Source organism: Triturus cristatus, chromosome 7 (assembly GCF_964204655.1).
Source record: "Triturus cristatus chromosome 7, aTriCri1.1, whole genome shotgun sequence".
In the NCBI taxonomy this organism is placed as follows: Eukaryota; Metazoa; Chordata; class Amphibia; order Caudata; family Salamandridae; genus Triturus; species Triturus cristatus.
This window is the reverse complement of record NC_140590.1, coordinates 209,764,331-209,780,848: the sequence shown is the minus strand read 5'-3', so window position 1 is coordinate 209,780,848 and position 16,518 is coordinate 209,764,331.

Genomic DNA, 16,518 nt, shown 5'->3' with positions numbered 1-16,518 from the left:
CTACAAGATTGATGATCAGTCTATGCTCCTAATTCGTGAAAACAATAATTTAACTCTTTTATGTCATGGATTTTGACTGAATTTGATATAACCTGCACAATAGTGGGATGTGATTGAAACCTATGTAACACCTAGACCTACAGACCTCTGCTACACAAACACTCACTTGACCTGCTCTTCCTGACAAAAACTTGACTGACTCTCGTCAGGCCCTTATATCACCACAGTAATCCTCCATAAATACAAGATTGAAAGACATGACCCGATAAACAGACCCAGGAACCGCTATCATTTTCTAAGAATCCATCCGTTAGAAATTGAGTTTTTGGTTGAAGGGGAGAGGAGTTGGTCTAATGGCAAGGGCGGTCAACCTCTAATCTGGGTAACCGTGTTCAAGTCTCTGCAAAGACGCGCAAGACCTGTGATTCTGGGCAAATCATTTAATCTTCCTGTGCCTAACAAAAAGGAATGTGTCCTCATGTAACACAACTCGTGCTAGTGTAAAGCGCTCTGATACCCGATACATTCGGGTCAAGTTTGTGCTATATAAAACTCCGTAAAAAAAAAAAAAAAAAGGGGATGAAAAACCTCCTCAAGCAACAGCCACAATCCTAGTCACGGTGAACCACAAAGGTCACTAAAATAATCTGCGCTTAGCACATTGGTATTTTGCCACAAAACCAGTCAGAATTAATTTAGAGGCAAAGTGTAAAATAGTTATACGGCACTTTAACAGTAATAAAGTGAAAATCACAACGTAAGAAAATTCCATGCCAACTTAACAAAATAGAGTAAAATGTATTATATTATTTGGCACCAAAGCCACTAAAGTCCAATCAGTAGAACTGAAGTTATGAATTTTACATTATTTTACTAAAAACATGGCCTAAAAGATCAAAGAGCCAACATCGGCCCTCTTGTCGTGCGAGTCGAATGTTAATGATGAGGGGTTTGGGAACAAAGAGTGGATAGGGCCTGATTTAGGCTTCCCTTCAGACTTAGAAGGAACTTTGAAGTAAAAATGTGTGAGAAGGCAAACTTCAGAATGGCAGGCTAGCTGAAAGTGTCAAAGAGGAGGCATTGTTGTCAGGGCGCCGCTGGATGAAGTTGTACTAAAGGTTTGTCATTTTTTTGGAGGTCCAAAATCTCCTTAAGGATAAAACTGCATGGAGTAGCCGGTGGGTTTTCCTCCAGGCTGATTACATTTTCTGTGAATAGCCACTGAACAAGATTTGCTGTTTCAGAGAAGAACGTAACTGGAGCATCTGTAAATTCAAAGCAAATTCAGGATACACCTTGAGTGGATCAGCGAGCAGAAAAGAACTGTTCTCTTATCAGTTCTCAGAGCACCTTTTGGCTGAAATATTTCAGTATTTTTGGGCATCTTTAGTACCACATTCAAGGGTCAAGAGCTGGGTGGGAACAACTTGGAAGGTAAGACGCATTTCATACTAGGTGCAGATGCATGTTTTGAGTTGCTGGTGCTTTTTGTGTTCCTGTAGCTAAGAAAAATAGGCCAGCAAACTAACCCTTGGAAGTGTCACTCGTATATTCCTGGGTTCAAGCAGCGAGGCAGTCGTCCAGCAACAGGGCAGTCCTCTGATTATTCATGTGAGGTTTCAAGCAGCAGGGCATCCCTCTGAAATATAGGACAGTCTATCTGAGCGACCTCCACCTGTCCAGGAATTAACTGAAGAGTGGGTCTGAGAGTGATATTTGTATACCTGCTGCCAGCTTTGAAATGGAAGAAACCTCTAAGCTTTCCCACACAGATGGTTCTAGATTTTCCTTCCTCTCTGCACAGGCTCCACTGGAGCTGTGGTGACAATGGCAACTATGAACCTTTTTGTGAGTGTGGTGGAGCAGCTCCTTTGAAATGTAATTGGGGCAGTGACTGCTAACAACTAGTCTCCCTTTGTCTCACTCTCTGGCAGGAACACATGAAAAAGAACTGCCACTTCAATCACCGTCATGTGATCCAGGGCACAGGTAGCAATCATCAAATGGTTAAGACGAGAAAAGTGTCACTTCAAGAATTTTGACTTAAAATACGACATTATCATTAAAGAGCTTTTTAAATAAATGACAATTATTAGAAATCAAACATGACATTTATGTCTGTTCCCATATGAAAGTTATTACATATTAAATGTCATAGGGTAAAACCCATTGTTATCCTGTGTTAGAGGTAGGCCTGACAGTAGTAAATAAATGTTCAACTGACCAGATGATTCCAGGGCATACAAAACTCTGCAGCCAGGCTCACGGCAACCTCCGACCCCCCATTCACATCACGCCACACCTCACACAGCTCCACCGGCTCCCAATGCACAAAGCAACACTCTTCAAACTCCTCACACACACATATACAACCTGTCCAAATATTGGCCCCATGTACATCAACGAGTGCATTAACCTTAAAAAGACTGCCAGACACTCAGTGAGACTCCTCACAAGCGTACCTCCCGCACACACAGGACAGGGTCAGGATACCATCCCATATGAGTTGTGTGCAATACAAATATACATATCTCAACATAACATAACACTTTAGTCCTGGCTATCTCAAATTCTTGAATACGTTTGAGAGGAAATTGGCCTGAATATCACTGTAGGTTTTGTTAACAAAGGGGAAAGTATCTGAGCCAGGGGATTTATTTTTTGGTTGTGTTTTTGAGCGCTGTTATTTGTTGTTATGGACTTCCACCAGCTCTGGGTCCATCTGTGGGAACAGAATGTTTGAGAGGCACTCAATTTAAGCTGGGGCAGCACATTCTTGAAGTAATTTTCACAAATATTTCATCTTGATATAAATGTTTAGTTTCCCAGAATCATACATCTGCCTGCTGCCATTCTAGTCTGGAGTATTCATATTGTATATTACAGTAGTCAATCCACTTTATACCTTTTTCATTATAATGTTTTCTGGAGTAGAGTAATTTACACTTTGCTCTCTTTTCTTGTTTTCTTCTTGCACATGGAGCATAACTGCTTTTCTGTGTTTCTGATAGGATGACTTATTGTATCCTTCCCCTAATGACATCAGGGAATTATTTTTTTCTTCGTACTTTAGCAATCCATAGAAGCGCATGATCGTTCCTTTGTACGATCCATCCACCTTACATCCCTACCCAGCGATTTGTGTTCCTTCTTCCCAATAATTTCCGCACATATGTTTCCTCTCTACCACTCCTGTGCTCTTCCTGCTCCTCTCTTTATTTGTCATTATCATTTTTTAATTCTAAAAATATTTTTGGAATTGCCTGGCATCTACATACTGCTACTGGGCAGATTGCTTCTTTCATTTAGATGTCTAGAGCATACTTGTTTTTAAATTCACAATCAAATATGGCCATATTTGAACAGTCTTTGAAATTATTCTATATATCATCACTATACATAAGTGTAGGGTTGAATAAATATATTGTCTAGGTACTTCGATGTCAGTCTTCCACTCTGATTGACCCGCTTGCTGAAGGTTGGGCCTTTTGGAGGGCTGTGGCCAGTCCTCTGCTGCGTGAAGCCAAAGGCAGTGTGAGTTGCTGTGATTGGCTATTTGTAGAAGGCTGCTTATCAGCCCTTCATTGCGCATGGCCACCTTTAGAGCATTGGGTGCATGCCAGAGGTCATGCTCTGTGGCTAAACCTCTGATGTGCACACCAAATGGCTGTGTGAGGCGGAGTGACTGGGTAAATGTGGAGGCAGAACTCAGTGCCTCGCCAGGTACCAGGGCCTACAATCAGTCCTCCACCGAGCTCAGAAGGGGTGGGACCAGCTGCCAACTCTCCACTGTGAAGTGGAGGGGTTGGCTGCCAGGTGAGGATTGGGCACAAGAGCCAAGGATCTTGGGGTCATATTTGACACTGACCTTTCCTTCCAACCTCAAGAATCAGCGGTATCAGGGGTGTGTTTCAATTTGATTAAATCGCTCTAAGCTTTTTCCACTATCTCCCCTTCACCCCTAGGAAAACAGAAGTCTTTGCGCTCATCACATCAAGACTCAACTACTGCAACAGCCTATATGCGTGTTGGAGCAAACTGTTAATTTATGGACTTCAAATAGTCTGCCAGCTAAAGTGGTGCCACAGCTTCCTAATGGAAGTGCCACATTGCCCGCCCTAAAAATATATCCACTGGTTGCCAAAAGACAAGAGAATTCTACTGAATACCCTGTTGCAGTCTTCAGAGCATTCAAGTCCACTGGTCCGAAATATCTCACAGCCAGATTCTGTCATTATAAGACCCAGAGAACACCGAGATCCGAAAATGCAAATCTGCTGAGGCCACTTCCCTTTAGACTAAAAACTCAAAGTGGAAAGTCCTTCATTGTGTTAGGCACGAAAACCTGGTGCCAACTGCCAACCTATCTCCGCTTCACTGACATATTTAAAAAATCTTCAAAGACCTGTCTCTTCCTTGCCTCAGATTCACTTTGCCACGCCCTTATTTGAATCGATCCATCTGGTTTTGTTAAAGTTCACAGTGTCCCACAGCATAGCGCCAGGTAGCTCAATGATGAGTACATTGCGCTTTGGAAATGCATCATTCATTCATTCATTCATTCATTCATTCATTCATTCATTCATTCATTCATTCATGTATTCCTCGTCCAGAAGCTGTGTGCAGCAAAGAGGTAGCCTGGCTCCGAAGGGGTGAGTGAAGAACCTGACCCTTTCACCCAATTCTCCACAGTTGGACAACCATTATGCTCTATTTTTAAAATGATGTACTGGTTTCTGGATGTATGTGAATAGGAGTATCATAGACGTTTTCATCATTGATGTGATGAGTGATATAATCAATGATATTTGAGATGTCATCAGTGATGTCATTTAGCATGTCTTGAGTGATGTCATTTTTGAGGTGATAAGCATGACGGAGACACAAGTTATAGTTAGCTCAGGAAACTGTAAGGGTGAATTTTAGTGTTATTTTTGTTTTTAAATATTATTGTTTGGGTGGTGCTCGACACGGCCCAAGATGGCCGCCTAGTTGCGGAGCTCCGTGTCAGAAACTGCCGATGTGATTCCGGCGTTTCAAACTGATTTTTTGGCTGTTTACAGGCATATTCAGCCATCGGAGTGCCCACCCTTCAAGATGTTGCCTTCAACGTCCATCTATTCCCAGGTTAAGTTGTTTTATCACAGGTGATGCTTTTTTCCTCTAACGGCTGCCATTTTATAGCTGTATTGGTGCATTTTTTACCTCAGGAGCACCATACTTTCTTCAAAAATGCCGTTTTTTAACAGTTTTTCTTGCCTCAATTCCTATTCATTTTTTCTCTTTTCATGTTGCTGAATGACTTTTTCTGTTTATTGAGAGAAACTTCAGTCTGCATAGACTTTGCTACTAATGTGCGGTTTTTTGCGACTTTCTATTTTTGTAACACATTACTATGGAGTGTTTTCCTGGATTAAGAGAAGCATTTACCTGTGGTGATTTCACCTTTTTGACCCAGGGTCCTACACTGTTTTGCTTTAAATAGCATCAAAAGGTATTTCTGTCAGTTTACTGCACTGGTTCATGGGAAGAAGCAAAGGTATATTACATTCTGCCAAAGGTCACTCTACCAACCAGCTTCTCGCTACACCACGAATCCACCCTTACGGAGTACTTCGCAGTCATTTGAGGAGATGGCGCAATCAGTGTCTCCTCGTTCAGCGACTCCACCTACTTCTGTCTCTAAGGCACAATTACCTTCATCTGCAAATAAAAGAGTCAAGCAAGACACGCCGTCTCCCCCTAAATCAATGTACCCTGTCTTGTTGGAAACTGTACTTGAAGAGATACGGGCATTGTGACCTTTTATTGAGGACACTAACTTTCTCTTACAGACTTTGGATAATAAGTGGTCAGATATGGACTCTCGTATATCTTCTGTGGAGCAACAGATAAGCGACATACAGGATTCATCGACTAGAATTTCCCATTTGGAGAAAGAGGTGTTGCAACTTAAAAAAACGAATGAGTATCTTGAAAACAATAACCGGTGCAATAATCTTCGTCTTTATGGTCTCCCCGAAGGTCTTGAAGGTGATGACCCTGTTGCCTTTTTCACCACTTTTTTACCACAGCTCCTTGATCTCTCTACATCTACTAAGTTGAATATCCAGGGCGCACATAGATTAGGTCCACGCTTGTCCTCTTCCTCTGCTCCTTCGAAACCTCGTGGAGTAATTCTTCTATTCTTGGCATTTACAGATCTTTTAAAAGTCTGAAATGCGGCTTAACTCAAAAAACAGCTTTCCTGGACTTGTACCAGACTGTTCATCTCTGAAGATGTCTCGTCAGCCACCGCCAAGCATCGTAAGGAATTTTTGAATCTTCGTCCTGCTGTTCGTTCTCTTGGTGCACGATATGGATTATTTCACCCTTGCCTCTTGCCTGTTTAAGGTCACATACTTAAATGTGACTTAAAAAAGACTTCTTTGTTTGAAAGTCCTGCTGATAACAGAAAATTAATTCAGATTTCATGGACTTTGGTACATATTTGCCTCATATTCCTGATCCTATTGATGTTACGTATGGCATTCTGGTGTGGTGCGTTGCCCTCCCTGTTGGGTGTGCTGTCTTTATTTTGTCCATTGCCACCCCTCATTTTATTCTTATTCCTCTGTAAAGGTATGTATTGCAGTCGTCAGATATCTAGCATGTACTGTCTCTTGTTATTTCTTCTTTTTTCTCCGCTTTCTCTCTTTCCTTGCAGTGATGTTTTCCCTTCCCTCTCCCTCATGTTCTTTCATTTTTTCTCTATTCTATCTCTCTCTTTTAACGATTATGCTCTTTTCTTATCAGGTTCTTTTCTTGTTCTCTTTCTAAATGATTATGCTACTTTCTTAACTTCTCCTCTCCTATCTCTCTCTCTCAACGATTATGCTCTTTTCTTAACTTGTTCTTTCAGGTCATATATTATTGTTAACTTGGTTGTTTTATATTTAATATTTCCTTTTTTCCATTCAGAGTTGTTACATGGAATGTAAAAGGTTTCAATAATCCTATAAAAAGGCAGAGAATTACTTCCCACTTCGCCTCCTACAACCCTGATTTAGTTTGATTACAAGAAACACATTTAACGGAAATTGAGGCCCTATAGCTTAAACGTAACTGGGTTGGTTCAGTTTTTGTTTCTCCTACAAATACAAAAAAGAATGGTGTCATTATTTTATGTCATGAAAAATTAAAATGCTCTATTATTACACAAGACATAGATACTGATGATAGATGGATTTTGGTTAAATTACTTGTTGATAACATTTCTTTAACCGTATTTAATGATTATGGTCCAACACAACCAGATTATACTTTCTGGCCCACTATTACAAGCAAATGTCTTCAACATAATGATGACTTTATTATCCTTAGAGGCAATTGCAACCAGATTATAGACCCCTTCATAGATCGTAAATCACAGGTACGTTTTCTTCTGCACAAGACTCATAAGCAATTTCACAGTACAATTACAAAGACACACCTTGTGGATGCCTGGAGACTCTGTAACCCTGATAAAACAGATTTTTCTTTGTTCTCCCCTCCAAATGGCTCCCTCACTCGTCTAGATATTTTTCTATCTAACTCTTTAGTTCAAAATCTTATTTCTTCTTCCTTTGAACCCATTCTGATTTCTGATCATGCTCCAGTGATTGCTGACTTTGATTCGCTCCGTTCTCAATCCAAGTCCCCTCGATGGAGATTTAATAATTTCCTTCTGTAGGACCCGACTTTTTCCTCCTCCTTCACTTCTTTTGTCGAGGAATTCTTTTCTCTCAAGGAATCCCTGTTAATTTCTCCGGACGTGGTATGGGATAGTTTTAAAGCTACTGCTCGAGGGTATATAATTGATTTTGTCTCCAGGAAAAAGAAGCAGAATCTTAGCCAACACAAAGCTCTGTTAACCACTATAAAACATTTGGAACATCAATTATATACTTCTTCCTCGGATTCAATGCTGCAACAACTTGTTCGTGCTAAGCTGCACTTTAATAAAATCTCTACCGATAAAGCTTCTTCTACTTAACTTAGAAGTAGCACCCGGTATTACAGTGGATGGAATAAGGTTGGTTCACTCCTTGCTAATTATCTTAAATCGAGGAAAGAAAGGTTGTTGATAGACTCCATCCAATCAGCTGTTGGTAAGCATCTTTTTAAGGATCAGGACATTTTAGATGAGTTTAAATCTTTATGAAAATCTGTATACTCCGGAAGTACCAGTCTCGGATGCTTCTATAGATACCATCCTTAGCAATATTCCTCCTCCTTCCACAGATCTTGATTTCTCTTCCCTTGACATTGATATATCACTTCAGGAAATTGTTACCTCCCTTAATTCTCTAAAGAAAAAAAAAATCCCCTGGCCCAGATGGATTTTCGGTCGAGTTTTACCAACATTTTTCCAATTTGCTACTCCCAAAGCTTTTTAATCTTCTTCAATATTTTTGTAAGACTGGTAAGGCGACCAGTACCTTCTTAGAAGCTTCTATACGTCTTATTCATAAAGAAGGGAAAGACCCCAAATTGTGTAGGAATTATCGCCCTATATCTTTAATAAATGTTGACTCTAAAAGTTTTTCTAAACATTTAGTTTCACGTCTTGAGTCCTTCCTCACACATTTAATTGGTCCTGAACAGTGCAGTTTTGTCAAAGGTAGATTAACTACTGATAATTCCCGATTATTTTTTAATGTTTTAAACAAAGTTTCTTCATTATCTTGTCCTTAGCTGCAATATCTATAGACGCGGAGAAGGCCTTTGACAGGGTGGATTGGTCTTTTCTTTTTAAATCTCCTAGTTGACTTGGCGTTGGCTCTAAGTTCATCTCTCTTATTTCCTTACTTTATTCTGCGCCTATGGCTTCCACTATAGTTAATGGTCTAGTTTCTAATCGTTTTTTACTTCATCGTGATGTCCGTCAGGGATGTCCCCTATCTCCCCTTTTATTCTATTTATCCCTTGATTCACCGCAACACTTCTATTTCTGGCTTTCTTTATGAGGATCGTCACTTAAAACTTTCTGCTTATGCAGATGATGTTCTGTTTTTTGTTTCAAACCCGGAGACCTCTCTTCCTACATTAATTTCTGACATTGTACGCTCCTTTCCCTCCTGAGGCGGAAGCCGGGAGGTCTCTCATTTATTCTTGCTACAAACTAAGTTTTAACAGCTTACCTTGGGATACTTTTTTCGGTCCCGTGAAATTTTATGTTTTGATTGCGGCTGGCGCACTGTTGGTGGGCCATAACTCCTTAGCGCTTAGCAGCGCCTGGATTTCACCCCTACCCCCTCCCTCCAGCTCCAGTCCCGCTCTCGGCTGAGTATCGACGCCGAGAGCGCTGGGCGTCGAGTTTGGCGGCCATCTTGGGTTGGGATAGGTGAGTCAGGACATCGTCAGCGCTATAAAAGGCGCCAGGTGTTAGGAACAAGTAATTTCTGACATTGTACGCTCCTTTCCCTCCTGAGGCGGAAGCCGGGAGGTCTCTCATCTATTCTTGCTACAAACTAAGTTTTAACAGCTTACCTTGGGATACTTTTTTCGGTCCCGTGAAATTTTATGTTTTGATTGCGGCTGGCGCGCTGTTGGTGGGCCATAACTCCTTAGCGCTTAGCAGCGCCTGGAATTCACCCCTACCCCCTCCCTCCAGCTCCAGTCCCGCTCTCGGCTGAGTATCGACGCCGAGAGCGCTGGGCGTCGAGTTTGGCGGCCATCTTGGGTTGGGATAGGTGAGTCAGGACATCGTCAGCGCTATAAAAACGGACTAGGATGTCTCCGCGCAGCGGACGCGATCAGCGGACGCGCCAGATCTGCGCCGGAGTCGTGCCAGAGTCCTGCCCGTCTGCGCCCGTCCGCGCACGATCGGGCTTAGGGCATAGGGACTCTGGCACACGCACCTGTTACACTTCAGCGGACCTCCTCGGACTGAATTCCGACAGGTATATCCTATCCCCGAGTGCAGGTGCTACACTCAAGGAACTCAACATCCTGTATAGCCCTAGTTGTAAGCACCAAAGCCTCTTAGCCCCTGTGAAGCTAGCTACCCTTAACACCAGGTCGCTGCAGAAACATCACTTAGAGATCTTTACCCTGCTACAGGATGAGACCATTGATATCCTGACACTCACTGAAACGTGGCTGAGTGATGCCTCTTCCCCGGATATCATTGCCGCCCTTCCCAGTGGGTATGACATGGTCTGGCATAATCGACCAGAGGGGACTCGGGGTGGGGGGGTAGCAACGATTTTCAAAAAACAATTTAGGGTAACAAAGATCCTAGCCGAGACAACAAATACTGTCGATCTACTGGGTATAAAAATCACTATGAATAACTCTTGTCTCATTATCTTAACGGTATACTGCCCACCCCAAAGCACACCTGTGTTCAATGATCTCTTCCATCCAATTATATCCGATCTTTGCACACGCTACAAAAACATCCTGGTAACCGGCGATTTTAATGTCCATTGGGATAAAAGTCATCAAGACCTATCAGCCCAGAAATTACAGACCATCATGACTACTCTCGGACTGATACAACTTGTGGAAGCTCCAACCCACATAAAAGGCCACACTTTAGATCTTGTTTGGTCTTCATCCCCAAAAGCAGTTATCACCAGCATTTCACCTTGTCTCTGGTCAGACCATCACCTCATCTTATATGATTTACCGCAAGACATTTGCCAGGTCAAACTACCCATAAAAACTAAAAAAGTGCGCCAATGGAAAAGGGTGAATGTCGAGACTCTAACCAAAACCATGCCCAAGTATATACAGAACTCTATAGTCCCTGTTGATAGTACTGATCTAGACTCCAAGTACAATTTGATGACAACCATCCTTAGGCAAACCATTGATGAACTAGCTCCTGAAAAGGTACAAAAAATAAAAGGGGTAGAGAAAGGAGCCCCCTGGTTCACTGAAGGGCTACGCGACCAAAAGAGAAAGCTTCGCTACCTCGAAAGATGCTGGAGGAAATCTAAAAGGGCTACCGATAGGGAATTATATCGAAGGTCTTTCCAAGCATATAAAAAGCTTATTATAATAACAAAGAAGGAGTATTACGAGACGCGTATTAATAACGCTACCAATATACAGAGAGAGACCTTCCAAATACTGAAAGAGTTAAGTAAGAAAGAGGAAAAGACTGAGATCATGATTGATTGCGATACCTTTCAAGGATATTTCCTGGGAAAGGTAGCGACTATCTTGGCTGAGATCAAGAAGAACAACCCAGTCCCTTTTGTCGAACAACTTCCCCTCCCAGACTCTCCTTCTTCTAACTTTACCGGCTTTCCTCACATTGACCTTAGTACTTTGAGGAAACTCGTAGCGTCTACTAAATCTGGCTCCCCTGCTGACCCCTGCCCGCCTGACACCTTTCGGATGGCAATACCGCTTCTAGAAGACCAGATCTCAGACCTTTTAAACACCTCATTAGCCACTGGACTTCTACCATCTACCTTCAAAGAGGCATGTGTCAGACCTCTGATAAAAAAACCGGGAGCCGATCCATCTAGCCTGAAGAACTATAGGCCAATTTCCCAGCTGCCATTCCTGTCAAAAGTACTGGAACAACACGTACTTAAGTCTTTGTCAGCCCTCCTGGAATCTCACCATCTTCTCCAGGAGCGGCAAGCTGGTTTTCGTGCCCACCATAGCACAGAGCTAGTGATGCTGTCGGTACTGGATGAGCTAAGATGCATGGCTGACAGTAAAAAGCCAAGCGCGCTGATATTATTAGATCTTTCAGCAGCGTTTGATACTGTCAGCCATGCACTGCTCTTGGACAGACTGGCTGGGTTCGGGATAGGGGGACAGGCTCTTAAATGGCTCACAGCCTTCTTAACAGGAAGGACGCAGAAGATCCAGTTGGCAGACCAGGTCTCAGAGGTGGGCAGTTTAGTCTGTGGTGTTCCGCAGGGGTCAGCGCTCTCGCCACTCTTATTCAACCTCTACTTGCAACCTCTGATAGAGTCACTGGCAAACATGAAGTGTAAAGTATTCAACTATGCCGACGATACTCAGCTTTTGCTGAGCATCGACAATACATCATCGGCACAATCAGTGGCTCAAGACATCCTACGCTTCACAGTGAATTGGATGTCATCAAACTTGCTGAAAATCAATCCGGATAAAACGGAAGTCCTGGTTATTTCAACTGCTGCGTCCCCCTGGAGCGACCTATACTGGCCACAGGAGCTAGGCCCTACCCCTAAACCATGCCCCAATGTCAAGAGTCTGGGGATGAAAATCGATCAAGAACTCTCAATGGCTAATCAAGTTTCTGCTGTAGTTGGCTGCTGTACTAACTTAATCAGGCAACTACGTAAACTCGCCCCCCTGCTCTCGAGGAATATGCTGCAAACCATTGTGTCAGCCACAATAGTGTCTAGAATAGACTATGGAAATGCGCTGTATCTCGGCCTTCCAAAGTATTCCATTAGCCGTCTCCAGGTCATTCTAAACGACGCAGCACGCCTGATCTTTGGAGAACCAAGGAGGACCCATGCTTCCCCCCTGCTCCATCGATTACACTGGCTGCCCATGCTACAGAGAGTGGAGTTCAAAAGCATGTGTATCTGCCACAAAGCATTACACGGACAGGCGCCAGCTTATATAAAAGAAAGGCTCGAGCTCCACGAACCTAAACGCATCTTGCGATCGTCGGGTTCTTTCTTACTGTCTCAAGCACGCTTTAAGCTAACCACCAAAGGAGGCAGATCTTTCTCAGTGCAGGCTCCTATCAACTGGAATAAGCTGCCAGAGGCGCTTCGTAGAGAGCCCAATCTCCTCCGATTTCGGAAGTCTTTGAAGACCTTACTTTTCAAGAATGCGTTTCCCGCTTCAATAATGAACTGCTAGACCTGCCATCTATATATCTTTCCCGTCTTTCGTTCTGTACTTGGTCAGTAGCGCTTTGAGACCTGTCGGTGAGCTGGCGCGATACAAATCCCAGATACAAGACAATACTTCAAGAAATCTCGGATTTCTCTATGGTGTCAGGATACAAAATAAATTCAGACAAAACGGAAATTCTACCTCTGTGTAATTCTGCCTTAAGGAGCAATTTGATATAACCGGTTTTCGATGGAATAGTTCCAAAATCAAATACCTTGGTATATGGTTTACGAATTCCATTTTAGATTCAATTAAAATAAACATGAAGGATACTCTTGACCGTATTTCCAAACTTCTTTCTTCTTGGAATCCTCTTTTTCTTTCTTTTTGGAGTCGTCTTGATTCTATTAAAATGACGATTACTCCAATTTTACTATATCTTTTTTCTATGATTCCAGTTCATGTTCCCTCTATCTATTTTAGGAAAATAGACTCAACAATATCTACATTTTTGTGGAATAACAAAAAACCTAGAATCTTTCTATCTCATCTTAAAAAACCTAAACCTTCTGGTGGTGTGAACTTCCCAGATTTTCTTCTTTATCATAAAGCCTTCTGCATTAAACAAGCTTCTTTTTGGCTCCTTGCAGTAATCCATTCTACTGCTCCTCTATGGGTTAATATTGAAAAAACAAATTTAACCCCTTTTTCTTTCAAAGAGGTTCCCATATTTACTACTAAGGTTACTCTCACATCTCTTCCATTATTTAATCATACATGTTCGTTATTAAGACCTCATTATCAGCAGAATGTTTTATCTAGAAACATGTTCTTACGCTCCCCTATTTGGTATAACCGTCTAATTACCATCAATAATAGACCCTTGTTTTGGAGATCCTGGAGAAATAGAAACAATATTTGTGTTCAAGACGTGTTTGATGGCACTTCTCCTTGTTCCTTTCCTCAATTACAAGCTACCTTCAATTGCCCAAGTTCATTTTTACAGAAATTCTCGATTCTTATGGAAGTGATTCTAGATGTTTTCTATCTGCATCCTTCCGAAGACTCTCTATCAACACAAGATCCACTTCTTAAAACTTTGCAAGTACTTCCAAAGGCTTCCTTGATTTATAAATAGTTCTCTTTGGTCGATCCAGAGAGATCCAAGACTAAGATGGAACTTGCTTAGGAGACAGATTTCGGTTGTGAATGGAGCATCGATTTATGGAATTAGATATGGGATAGCTCTTTAAAAATATCTAGATCAGCTTCTACCACCCAATCTATGTTTTATCACTATCACAGATTATTTTATACTCCCATCTCCATAGCTCACTTTACACACACTAGCAATAAGACTTGTTGGTCTTGTGCCTCCCCTCTAGCTGTTTTATTCCACCTTTTGTTCTTATGTCCCCATGTAGCTTCCTTTTGGTCACAAATCTGGTCCAGCATGTCAACGATTTTCAACTTAAATATTCTTATATCAAATATTCTTCTTTTTATGGGTAGCTTATCGGATTCCTTGAACTTATCATCCCATGAAAAAGGATTTTTTGATTTGATGTTAGTTTTAGCTTTTCAGCATATTACAATAAATTGGAAATGTTCAACAAAACTTTCTATCAAAGCCTGGAGGAACATCGTCTGTCACTATCACAGATTGGATAATGCTTTTGCCTCCCGTTGCAATCCACATGTAAATAGAGACCTATTTTGGTTACCTCTAACTACCTATCTGAATAAGTTTTCAATTTGTCAAATTTCTCGCAATTTTTCTGAAAACTTCTAACTTCCATGATTTCGTTTTTCCTCTCTGTTTTTTTTTCTCTCTATTTGCTTACCTTTAAGATTGTTGTATTAATTTGCTTACCTTTAAGGTGGTTGCATTATTGTACAATTATTATACTTGTTTTGCTTCTTTAGAGTAGTATTATTATTCGTTCTCTTGCCGCATAGTTTTTTCTTTTCTATATTTCCCTCCCCTTCTCCCCCCCTGCTTTTTTATAATCTTTGAAATGTAAACAGCTTTCTACTATATTTCATTGCCTATTTGTATTCATATGTTCATTATTCAGTTGTTGGCTTATGGCCTATATCTTTGTATAACCTTTTATTCAAATACAGCTTGTTAAACATAAATATTATTGTTTGTGTCAGTTTAACATCTAGTTGTAATATTGCTTTAACATTTGGCTTTTTCAGTAACATTTTAGTTTTTTTTTAAAGTAAGCTACAATCCTATTACCGTACTTATCTAAAATGTCACTGTATCATCTGTTTTATTTCAGCAAACTTCTGTGGTCATTGATAATATTCAGCCAACACTGGCCAGGCCCTGCTGCCAGCTGAACTGTTGGTGGCCAATTCCCAGTGGCAGGCACACTGGTGTTGGCCACATCCCTCAATGAACCATCAACTCACATATCACATTTTTAATTCCCGGGTATCACAATATTCCCATTGTGCCAGGAATCAAGCTTCTACCCTACAATACTGCATTACCATGCAAGCTTCCCTTAGAGAATCTTGCACAGTACTAAGGTACCAAGGTTGTGAAACTTAAGTGGGAACACCTGTGGGAGTACTGCATTATCCCATGGAAGGACCCCACTAATATTTTTTTTTTAATTTAGCTCCCCGCGGGGGGAAGGGTCACACTGTGTCCCTCCCATAAGTGCATGGTTTCAATTTGTCCTTACCCAGCTCCCTTATACCACTTTTTAAAGCAAATTCAGGACAATATTTTCAGAAATGCAAGCAGTCAATGAGATTCGTTATCATGCCTACAGCAGGACTGATCCCACTTTACTGAAGTAGTCGACAAAGAGAAAATGCTCCTTAGGCCAATTAGTAATCTAAGGGAGAAAAAACTCTCTATGTTAATCGGAAAGCCCTTTTTAAACATGTGGTACAGCGGGACTCCTGCTGGAGCAACTGCCCGGAAATACCTAACTTTTTAATCATTTCATTACCACCCTGAGAAACTCTATAAATGCAATTTTCTTGATAACTGCTGAAAGGCTTTACTTCAAATAATGAGAAGCGCAGTTTCAGTGTAAAGTTCTAACTTTCTGCTAAATTTGGCATAATTCCATTCAGCTTTTTTTTCGTACTGGAGAGCAAATTATCCAATGGGAATTAACATGAGAAATCAAACCTTTAGGACCGCCTCATTTTCTTGGCCCCCACTTGACAGACCTCCCTGGAACTTTCCAGGAAAGTGTTAAGGCGGATTAGTTTTTGTAAAGTTTGGTACAGATTACAGTTACAGGTTGGTCGAAAGATACTAATGTTATTAGCAAATCATGTGCATATATGCACTCAAAACATGACTGGAGCTCACCAATATTATGCAGCTCTGAATTTCAAGTGAAACCAGACTCAATTGTATGTGGTATACCAGGGGTCTCCAACTAGTTGATTGCGAGCTACCAGTACCTCGCCTACACAGTGAGTAGCTCGCACCAGCATCTCGATTTTGTCACCTATGATTGGCAGTTGATGTTTTAAGGCCTTTTTTTTTCATCCTGTGGTCTTCCCTCACCCAAACCAGCTGTTCAGATATGCCTAACCGAGCTTAGCTGGTTCAGGGTGGGCCAAAGAGCATAATGTTGTTCCTCATCTCCATGCCACCTGCCTTTTGCAGCCTGGCACTGCGCTTTTGATCCTGCTTGATTTTGGTGTGCCAGA